The following is a 12046-nucleotide window of genomic DNA, read 5'->3' as shown; positions in this document are numbered from 1 at the left end:
GCACACTAGGAGATTATATCCTGTGCCTGGCTTGGAGGGTCCCACGGCCACGGAGTCTTGCTCACTGCTAGCACAGCAGTCTGAGACCAAACTGCAAGGTGGCAGCGAGGCTAGGGGAGGGGCGCCCGCCATTGCTGAGGCTTGAGTAGGTAAACCAAGCAGCCAGGAAGCTCCAACTGGGTGGAGCCCACTGCAGCTCAAGGAGACCTGCCTGCCTCTGTAGACTCCACCTCTGGGGACAGGGCATAGCTGACCAAAAGGCAGCAGAAACTTCTGCAGATGTAAACATCCCTGTATGACAGCTTTGAAAAGAGTAGTGGTCCTCCCAGCACAGAGTTTGAGATCTGAGAATGGACAGACTGCCTCCCCAAGTGGGTCCCTGACTCCCAAGAAGCCTAAGTGAGAGGCACCTCCCAGTAGGGGCCGACTGACACCTCATACAGCTGGGTGCCCCTCTGAGATGAAGCTTCCAAAGGAAGGATCAGGCAGCAACATTTGCCCCTCTGCAATATTTGCTGTTCTGCAGCCTCCACTGGTGATACCCAGGCAAACAGTGTCTGGAGTGGACCTCCAGCAAACTCCAACAGACCGGCAGTTGAGGGTTCTGACTGTTAGAAGGAAAACTAACAAACAGAAAGGACATCCACACCAAAACCCCATCTGTATGTCAGCATCATCCAAGACCAAAAATGGATAAAACCACAAAAATGGGGAGAAACCAGAGCAGAAAAGCTGAAAATCAAAAAATCAGAGCACCTCTTCTCCTCCAAAGGAATGCAGCTCCTCGCCAGCAATGGAAAAAAGCTGGATGGAGAATGACTTTGATGAGTTGAGAGAAGAAGGCTTCAGAGGATCGGTAATAATAAATTCCTCCGAGCTGAAGGAGGATGTTCGAACCCAACCTTGAAAAAAGAATAGAAGAATGGCTAACTAGAATAAACAGTGTAGAGAAGACCTTAAATGACCTGATGGAGCTGAAAACAATGGTACAACAACTACGTGACACAGGCACAAGCTTCAGTAACCGATTCGATCAACTGGAAGAAAGGGCATTGGTGATTGAAGATCAAATGAATGAAATAAAGTGAGAAGAGAAGTTTAGAGGTAAAAGAGTAAAAATAAATGAACAAAGCCTCCGAGAAATATGGAACTATGTGAAAAGACCAAATCTACGTCTGATTGGTGTACCTGAAAGTGATGGGGAGAATGGAATCAAGTTGGAAAACACTCTGCAGGATATCATCCAGGAGAACTTCCCCAACTTAGCAAGGCAGGCCAACATTCAAATTCAGGAAATACAGAGAATGCCACAAAGATACTCCTTGAGAAGAGCAACTCCAAGACACATAATTGTCAGATTCACCAAAGTTGAAATGAAGGAAAAAATGTTATTGGCAATCAGAGAGAAAGGTGGGGTTACACACAAATGGAAGCCCATCAGACTAACAGTGGATCTCTCGGCAAAAACTCTACAAGCCAGAAGAGAGTGGGGGCCAATATTCAACATTCTTAAAGAAAAGAATTTTCAACCCAGATTTTCATATCCAGCCAAACTAAGCTTCATAAGTGGAGAAATAAAATCCTTTACAGACAAGCAAACGATGAGAGATTTTGTCACCACCAGGCCTGCCTTACAAGAGATCCTGAAGGAAGCACTAAACATGGAAGGGAAAAACTGGTACCAGTCACTGCAAAAACATGACATATTGTAAAGGCCATTGATGCTAGGAAGAAACTGCATCAACTAAAAAGCAAAATAACCAGCTAACATCGTAATGACAGGATCAAATTCACACAACAATATTAACCTTAAATATAAATGGGCTAAATGCTCCAATTAAAAGACATAGTCTGGCAAATTGGATAAAGAGTCAAGACCCATCAGTGTGCTGTATTTAGGAGACCCATCTCATGTGCAGAGACACACATAGGCTCAAAATAAAAGGATGGAGGAAGATCTACCAAGCAAATGGAAAACAAAAAAAAGCAGGGTTGAAATCCTAGTCTCTGATAAAACAGAGTTTAAACCAACAAAGATCAAATGAGACAAAGAAGGCCATGACATAATGGAAAAGGGATCAATATACAAGAAGAGCTAACTATCCTAAATATATATCCACCCAATACAGGAGTATCCAGATTCATAAAGCAAGTTCTTAGACATCTACAAAGAGACTTCGACTCCCACACAATAATAATGGGAGACTTTAACAAACCACTGTCAACATTAGACAGATAAATGAGACAGAAAGTTAACAAGGATATCCAGGAATTGAACTCAGCTCTGCACCAAGCAGACCTAATAGATATCTACAGAATGTTCCACCCCAAATCAATAGAATATACATTCTTCTCAGCACCACATTGCACTTATTCCAAAATTAACCACATAGTTGGAAGTAAAGCACTCCTCAGCAAATGTAAAAGAACAGATATTATAACAAACTGTCTCTCAGACCACGGTGCAATCAAACTAGAACTCAGGATTAAGAAACTCACTCACAACCACTCAACCACCTGGAAACTGAACAACCTGCTCCTGAACGACTACTGGGTACATAATGAAATGAAGGCAGAAATAACGATGTTTTTTGAAACCAAAGAGAACAAAGACACAACATACAAGAATCTTTGGGACACATTTAAAGCAGTGTGTAGAGGGAAATTTACAGCACTAAATGCCCACATGAGAAAGCAGGAAAGATTTAAAATTGACACCCTAACATCACAATTTAAAGAACTAGAGAAGCAAGAGTAAACACATTCAAAAGCTAGCAGAAGGCAAGAAATAACTAAGATCAGAGCAGAACTGAAGGAGATAGAGACACAAAAAAACTTTCCAAAAATGAATGAATCCAGGAGCTGGTTTTTTGAAAAGATCAACAAAATTGATAGACCACTAGCAAGTCTAATAAGAAAAGAGATAAGAATCAAATAGACACAATAAAAAATGATAAAGGGGATATCACCGCCGATCCCACAGAAATACAAATTGCCATCAGTGAACACTATAAAGACCTCTACGCAAATAAACTACAAAATTTAGAAGAAATGGATAAATTCCTGGACACGTACACTCTCCCAAGACTAAACTAGAGAGAAGTTGAATCCCTGAATAGACCAATAACAGGCTCTGAAATTGAGGTAATAATTAATAGCCTACCAACCAAAACAAGTCCAGGACCAGATGGATTCACAGCCGAATTCTACCAGAGGTACAAGGAGGAGCTGGTACCATTCTTTCTGAAACTATTCCAATCAATAGGAAAAAACGGAATCCTCCCTAACTCATTTTATGAGGCCAGCATCATTCTGGCACCAAAGCCTGGCATAGACACAACAAAAAAAGAGAATTTTAGACCAATATCCTTGATGAACATCGATGCAAAAATCCTCCATAAAATACTGGCAAACTGAATCCAGCAGCACATCTAAAAGCTTATCCACCACGATCAAGTTGGCTTCATCCCTGGGATGCAAGGCTGGTTCAAAATACATAATCCATCATATAAAGAGAACCAAAGACAAAAACCACATGATTATCTCAATAGATGCAGAAAAGGCCTTTGACAAAATTTAGCAGCCCTTCATGCTAAAAACCCTCAATAAACTAGGTACTGATGGGATGTATCTCAAAATAAAAAGAGCTATTTATGACAAACCCACAGCCAATATCACATTGAATATGCAAAAACTGGAAGCATTCCCTTTGAAAACTGGCACAAGACAGGGTTGCCCTCTCTCACCACTCCTATTCAACGTAGTGTTGCGTGTTTTGGCCAGGGCAATCAGGCAGGAGAAAGAAAGAAAGGGTATACAATTAGGAAAAGAGGAAGTCAAATTGTCCCTGTTTGCAGATATGATTGTATATTTAGAAAACCCTATTATCTCAGCCCAAAATTTCCTTAAGCTGATAAGCAACTTCAGCAAAGTCTCAGGATACAAAATCAATGTGCAAAAATCACAAGCATTCCTATACACCAATAACAGACAAATAGCCAAATCATGAATGAACTCCCATTCACAATTGCTTCAAAGATAATAAAATATATAGGAATCCAACTTACAAGGGATGTGAAGGACCTCTTCAAGAATAACTACAAACCACTGCTCAGTGAAATAAAAGATGACACAAGGAAATGGAAAAACGTTCCATGCTCATGGATTGGAAGAATCAATATCGTGAAAATGGCCGTGCTGCCCAAGGTAATTTATACATTCAATACCTTCCCATCAAGCTACCAATGACTGTCTTCACATAATTGGAAAAAACTAGTTTAAAGCTCATATGGAACCAAAAAAGAGCCCACATTGCCAAGACAATCCTAAGTCAAAAGAACAAAGCTGGAGGCATCACACTACCTGATTTCAAACTATACTACAAGGCTACAGTAACCAAAACAGCATGGTACTGGTACCAAAACAGACATACAGACCAATGGAACAGAACAGAGCCCTCAGAAACAATACCACACATCTACAACCATCTGATCTTTGACAAACCTGACAAAAACAAGAAATGGGGAAAGGATTCCCTATTTAGTAAATGGTGCTGGGAAAACTGGCTAGCTGTATGTAGAAAGCTGAAACTGGAACCCTTCCTTACACCTTATACAAAATTATACCTTCCTTACACCTTATACAAAAATTAATTCAAGATGGATTAAAGACTTAAATGTCAGACCTAACACCATAAAAACCCTAGAAGAAAACCCAGGCAATACCATTCAGGACATAGGCATGGGCAAGGACTTCATGTCTAAAACACCAAAAGCAATGGCAACAAAAGCCAAAATTGACAAATGGGATCTAATTAACTAAAGAGCTTCTGCACAGCAAAAGAAACTACCATCAGAGTGGACAGGCAACCTACAGAATGGGAGAAAAATTTTACAATCTACCCATGTAACAAAGGGCTAATATCCAGAATCTACAAAGAACTTAAACCAATTTACATGAAAAAATTAAACAACCCCACCAAAAAGTGGGCAAAGGATATGAACAGACATTTCTCAAAAGAAGACATTCATACAGCCAACAGACACATGAAAAAATGCTCATCATCACTGGCCATCAGAGAAATGCAAATCAAAACCACAATGAGATACCATCTCACACCATTTAGAATGGCGATCATTCAAAAGTCAGGAAACAACAGGTGCTGGAGAGGATGTGGAGAAATAAGAACACTTTTACACTGTTGGTGGGACTGTAAACTAGTTCAACCATTGTGGAAGACAGTGAGGCAATTCCTCAAGGATCTAGAACTAGAAATACCATTTGACCCAGTCATCCCATTACTGGGTATATACCCAAAGGATTATAAATCATGCTGCTATAAAGACACATGCACATGTATGTTTATTGTGACACTATTCACAATAGCAAAGACTTGGAATCAACCCAAATATCCATCAATGATAGACTGGACTAAGAAAATGTGGCACATATACACCATGGAATACTATGCAGCCATAAAAAATGATGAGTTCATGTCTTTTGTAGGGACATGGATGAAGCTGGAAACCATCATTCTGAGCAAACTATCACAAGGACAGAAAACCAAACACCACATGTTCTCACTCATAGGTGGGAACTGAACAATGAGAACACTTGGACACAGGGTGGGGAACATCACACACTGGGGCCTGTCATGGGGTGGTAGGAGGGGGAAGGATAGCATTAGGAGATATACCTAATGTAAATGACGAGTTCATGGGTGCAGCACACCAATATGGCACATGTATACATACGTAACAAATCTGCACACTGTGCACATGTACCCTAGAACTTAAAGTGTATATATATATATATATATAAATATATATATATTTTTATATATATAAAAATATATATATATAAATATATATATTTTTATATATATAAATATATATATATATAAATATATATATTTATATATATATATATTTTATATAAATATATAAATATATATATATAAATATATATAAATATATATAAATATATATATATTATATATATATTAAAATATATATATATAAAAATATATATTTTTTTATATATATTTATATATATATAAATCTCTGAAAGCTGCATACCTTTTTGTATAGTAGATGCAGCTCACAGCAATAACTTAAGCATACCCTGAGAAATGACGCTACATGGCAGACACATCTGAATATGTGTTTAGACTTTCAAGCATGGCCAACTCAGAGATTCATTCCTTATCTATAAGGAACATGTGAGCCCCTGGCCCAACCCACAGAATATATGGGTTAAATAAAGGTTGCCAAGTGGAGGTTGTTGGGGGAGGATGTTAAGTGAAAATGCTACATAAATTACATGTTTCCTGAAGGCATTAGCCATTCTGCTACCCAGCCAACCGCCACTGGACCACTGTATGTAAGTTCCCAATAAACTCTATGGTCTTGTGGCTGTTTCTGGGTCTCTTCTTCAGTCTGTTGAAGCTGGTGCCATCCAAACTGAAGTTAGCAGGAGTCCAGCACAACACCTTTGACCCAGAAACTTCTAGAAATTTGTAATGGATGTGCACACATAATTACCTATCAGGATATTCATTGCGGCCTTATTTATCTTATTTTTAAAACTGAAAAAAAAATAATGTCTACCACTAGGGTGTTGGCTGAATAAAATGTATTATAATCTGTACAACTGAATACCATCCCTAAAGAAGTTAATTTAAATGTATGGTGCCTAGCACACAATCAGTGCCAAATAAATAATTGCTTGGTCCACAGACGAACAAATATCCATTGAAATTCTCAGTAACTACTTAAGTTGCCTGAAGTGGTTTTATCTAGTATCTGTTAACCATATATTTGTGTACACATATAATAATTTTGATAACACCTGTAAAGAGCTTGCTATGTAAAAGCCACTATTCTAGAAAATTTTCATATATTAATGCATTTAATGTTTATAACAGTCTTATGGAGAATATAGTATTATTATCCCCATTGGACAGACCAGAAAATAGAAGCATAGGACAGTTAAATAACTTGCCCAAAGTTATGGAGCTCATCACTAGCAAGGCCAGCATTTAAAAGTAGGCAACATGTCTCCAGAGTCTGTGCTCTTAACCAGAAAATACACTTGTCTGGAAGACTATTCAACATGAAGACAGTGTGGTTGTTTCTAGTTATCAGATCGTTATTATTAATATTGCTTTTGCTTATCAATTTTTTCTCCTTTTTCTACAATAAATTGTGAATTAATGTGTCATTCTTTAAGTAAAACAACAACAACAAAAAAACTATCTTTTGATTCCACAATGAGCTAGAGACAAGAACGCTATGAGGCTTATGACTGAGAACTACTAGCATAGATCCAGGGTAGAAATTCTGGTATTTCGCAGCTCCACATCTTTGGATGTGTCCAAATTGAAATGAATTTGGGCGATGAGTTCTTCTGAACCTTGACATCTTACAAGGTAGAAGAACAATACTGTTCTAATCCATAAACATTGTTCTCTTGCTCTCGTCCATGTGAAGTCATGTTACTGATATCTTTTTTTTTTTCTTTAAGGTTAACACAAAGTTTTTATGCTTTAGCCCTGCCTTTTACTAGCAGAAGATTGGAATCAATATTTTAGGAGATTTCTATGATATAGTGAGCTCAGATGGTACTCATACAATATAGCCCAATGCAGTGGTTCTCAACCCTGGCTACTGGATTTTTTTTTTTAACTCCACAAATGATTATGATGCACAGCCTAGGTTGAGAGTTTCTGCAGTATATGTATTACAGTACAGCTACGACCTTACTTGTAATATTTCAGGGGTCAGGGTTGCAGTATTGGTAACTGCAACTGAGTAACAGCCAATTTCAGAATATATGTTATTCTTATATATACAAATGAAAAAGGGCTTTGTAATTTCATTTAAAATGGGAAAATAAACATGAATATTAAGAATGAGTTACTAAACATACATTATCATGTCTGATTGAAATATTAGATTTATAAAAGAGCATAAGGGCAAAACAATAAGTGCAAAACCAAAATCTGATAAAGGAAGATTGTGAAGTTGACCAAGAGAGTGCATTCCCAGTGAATAATCAGTCTCATTTATCAAACTGGAACTGTGTTCTAAGTGAAATCATATTGGCTTGGTAAATAATAGAGCTTCAATTTATACACAACAGAATCAAGGATTTAGTAAAAATTCACAAAGGACTAACAAAACGCATAGTAGCAAACCGGATTAAATACTTGAGATGGTACTAAATAAAAAATTATGGTATCCTTCCCCAGGATAATTAACTATCATGCATTGCGGAGATTTGTACTTAAAAGTGAGACCTAGGGAATCTGACCATAATGTTTTGAATCAATACTGATAAAAAAGAAAAATAAATTTTAACATAAAAGCAACATTTGAAAATAACTTTTTGCTAGTCTATGTGTAGACAGTTGAAGCACACATACCAAATCTTTAACACATACATGATAAAAAGAAAAATAAATCTGATGTTCTAAAAACTAAATTTGAAAATAATTTTCTGGGATTTCATTTGTAGAAGGATGAAGTACACACAGTAAATCTTTAAAACATGCACTGCATCTGCTAGTATTTATTCTACACCCTATACCCAGTGACATTTTACCTTTATGTGTATGTGTTTACTTGCTTTTGTTTCACTCGACATACGTTTCTCTGATTACCTCCTTCTTGAACATATTTTTCCATCTATAAACCCCACATGCCTGATTCTGCAACGCTTTTACCAGTCATTCTTTCTCAGTCTTTCTCAGGTTTCTCTTATGAATGATACTTTATATCTTAGCCTGTTACCATCCAGCTGACAGTAATCGTGCCTATTAATTTATCAGATAAAAGACTATCACTTTATTAAAACATGCCCTTTTTAGATAATAATAACAAATCAACGAACAAAATGGTGTGACAGAATAACTGAGTTGAAGCTTTCCTATGGGAAATATAAAGCATTTTGCTGTTCATTAATTTTGAAGGTGGGACTCAGCAAAAGTACATGTGGTTCTTATGATGAGTCCCTTGTGTCTAAAAATCTAAAACATATGGAAAGTTATTCCCCTTTTTGTAATATCCCATTATTTTTTCTCTCAGACTATGTTCATTTCAGCCTTTGAAATGAAATTCCAAATATTAAAATAAAGAGGGATATAAATTCTTGCTTTTCCAAGCAGTGTATGGATTATAGACAAAAGCTTTAAAGGAGAGGAAAAGAAACAACATAATAGCATTCAACCTCTATGTGTACCCAAGAGACTGAGACATTATCATAATGCCTCTATTATGGCAATTGCTGAAATTAAATGCCTGTAGATTTGACCCTAAGGAGTACAGTTCAGCGTTTGCTGTAATAAAACACTTACTGTAAATGCTTAACCTTGGATAGGTTCTACATTAATACAATTCCACAATAACAATTTTGACGCTGTCACTATATGTGTAATAAATAAGCCATATTGAACCATCCCATGTTACTTTTTAGGCTATCTAAAATATCTTGCTTCCTTCTTCCAAGTCTGTATGGCCTTCCAGAATCTTTAAGACTACATATACCATAAACTAAAAATGGCATGGTACTTTGATGATTATTCAAAGTTTAAAGAACTTAACGGAAAAAAATTATTCAGGGAGCAGCATGTTTAAAAGTGCAGACAGGCACAGTTTGATAGGTTATATGTGATTCAGAATGAAATAGTATAATTGGCAGCACTTACCATATTATAGATTTGCCATCATTTTGCATTAGTGTTACCTCGGTTGCTATTTAGTAACCTTGTATTAAGTTATTATATTTCATATACAGGTGGCAATAAAAAAGGCAAATATGGCTTTCCTTGCCTTTGCAGTACAACTATAATGGACTTTGTGTCTATTCTGCAGTTTGAATTACATTTGCATGTTAGCTAGATGAACTTAGACATTTCCTGTTTCATCTCCTAAAATATTAAGTTTAGAAAACTAGAAATATTCGGAAAAGCATCAAAAAGAAGTGAAGTCTGGATGGGGCATGGTGGCTCACGCCTGTAATTCCAGCACTTTGGGAGGCCAAGGCAGGTGGATCACTTGAGGTCACAAGTTCAAGGTCAGTCTGGCCAACATGATGAAACTCCGTGTCTACTAAAAAAATACAAAAATTAGCCAGGCATGGTGGCGTGTGCCTGTAATCCCAGCTACTTGGGAGGCTGAGGCAGGAGAATCACTTGAACCCAGGAGGTGGAGGTTGCAGTGAGCCGAAATCACGCCACTGCACTCCAGCCTGGGCAACAAAGTGAGACTCTGTCTCAAAAATAAATAAATAAATAAAGTCTAGAAATAAATGATGAATTTCTGTGATATAAATTAAAGATAGAATTTGTAAAGAAAACCAGAAACTACAGCTTCTATATTATCCAATGAGAATCCTTCATTTCCCAAGACTGTTGGTATATTCAAACTATTAAATGTAGTCATAGGTTTTTTGTTTGCTTGTTTGTTATATTTACTTCACTTTCTGGTAATGTAGTATGTAAAATGTGTAAAAAAAACAATAGAAGGAAGTACGTTTATATTTTGCCACATAAGATATTCCATAGCCAGCCAGTCTAATTCATGATACTGATTTCAACATTAGTTGTCTCCACTTCTTTAAACCCCATTTATTCTATAGTCCATTCTATGTACTTTGCTTCTCCAATATTCCACTAAATCCTTCAAGATTTCTTGAAGATCACAAGTGGCAACGTAACTACTAAGTCCAAAGGATAATCCTTTATACAATTCATTAGTCTAGATTTCTCTCTGTCCCTCTTTGTACTGTTGGTAAATCACAATATGCTACTGATTCGATTGCCTTACTACCTATCTATCTCAGCCATTCTTTTATTGCTTAAGCCAATCAAATCAATAGCATATTGTGCTATGCAGTATCTGTCTCAGTCATAAAAGATTTAACTGTGCTACAGAAACAAACAACTTCCAAATTGTCATGGCTTAACACAACAGAGACAAGAGCCATTCAAAGAAGCAAGAGATGGAGTATCCACCATACTGACTTTTGCCTATCACTGTGCCAGAGGGAACAGAAAACTCTGCAGAATCTTGCATCAGCACGAGGCCAAAGATGACATGCATCGGTCCTTGCACAATTCACTGGACAGAACTAGTCATGTGACTACCTAACCAGGAGGATCAGGAAGTATAATCCTATCATATGCCTGGAAAGAGAATTAGGAGAGTCTGTAAAAATGCGGTAGATAGTACAAATTGCAACACACCACTGCTCAGAATTTTTCAAACTTCCTTAGTAAGACAAGATCAAATATATTATCCTATGTATCGATTCTTCTTTCTCTCTGATCTCTTCCCTTCCCAATTCTTTTTATCCCCAACACTCAGTATTTGTGTTCCAGTGATAATATGTTGCTTGCACTTTTTTAAGAAAATGGCATGTTCTTGAATGCATGGACATTTTATACATATTACTAATCTGCTTCTCTGGTATTAGGAAACTATTCATACTTGCAGTTTTATCTTAAAATACACCTTTCCTCTGAAGTCTTCCCTGACCCCACCCAGATTTTATTTCATACTTTGCATATACTTTCCCTGCCTTAATGTAAATACGTTTTGACTCATTTGCAGTTGTCTCCCCACTGGACTGTAAACAATGAAGTCAGATAATACATTCTTTCAAATTTAGGTTATTGGCACTTGAGATTAAATCATAAACTCAAAAACATGTGTAAAGACTGAATCCTGGCTTATTTGTCTGTCCCTTAACCTATTAGATTACTTGTTTTTTGAAATAATTTCCATGATTGCTTTCCATGGCATCATTCTATGCAAAGCCGCAATGAGGCACACTGTCATTGCTATAATAGCTAAAATAAAAACACTAACCATAACAAGTGTTGGTGAGAATGTGGAGGAAATGGAATTTATATACTGTACATTGCTGATGGAAATGTAAAATGGCACAACCACTTCGGAAAACATTCTGTCAATTCCTCAAAAAGTCAAAATACACTTAACCATATGATCCAACCATTCCACTCTTAGGTATCTCCCTGAGAGAA

At 36.9% G+C, this 12046-nt stretch overlaps 1 protein-coding gene across 6 annotated transcripts in view; it reads right to left on the bottom strand.

Moving 5' to 3' along the window:
• Positions 1-12046, bottom strand: part of LOC105489997 (N-acetylated alpha-linked acidic dipeptidase like 2) — a 1462458-nt gene that overhangs the window by 1286591 nt on the left and 163821 nt on the right. The window lies entirely within an intron of this gene.

The sequence above is a fragment of the Macaca nemestrina genome, chromosome 2 (assembly GCF_043159975.1).
Source record: "Macaca nemestrina isolate mMacNem1 chromosome 2, mMacNem.hap1, whole genome shotgun sequence".
Taxonomy (NCBI): domain Eukaryota; kingdom Metazoa; phylum Chordata; class Mammalia; order Primates; family Cercopithecidae; genus Macaca; species Macaca nemestrina.
This window is presented reverse-complemented; position numbering and strand designations above follow the sequence as displayed.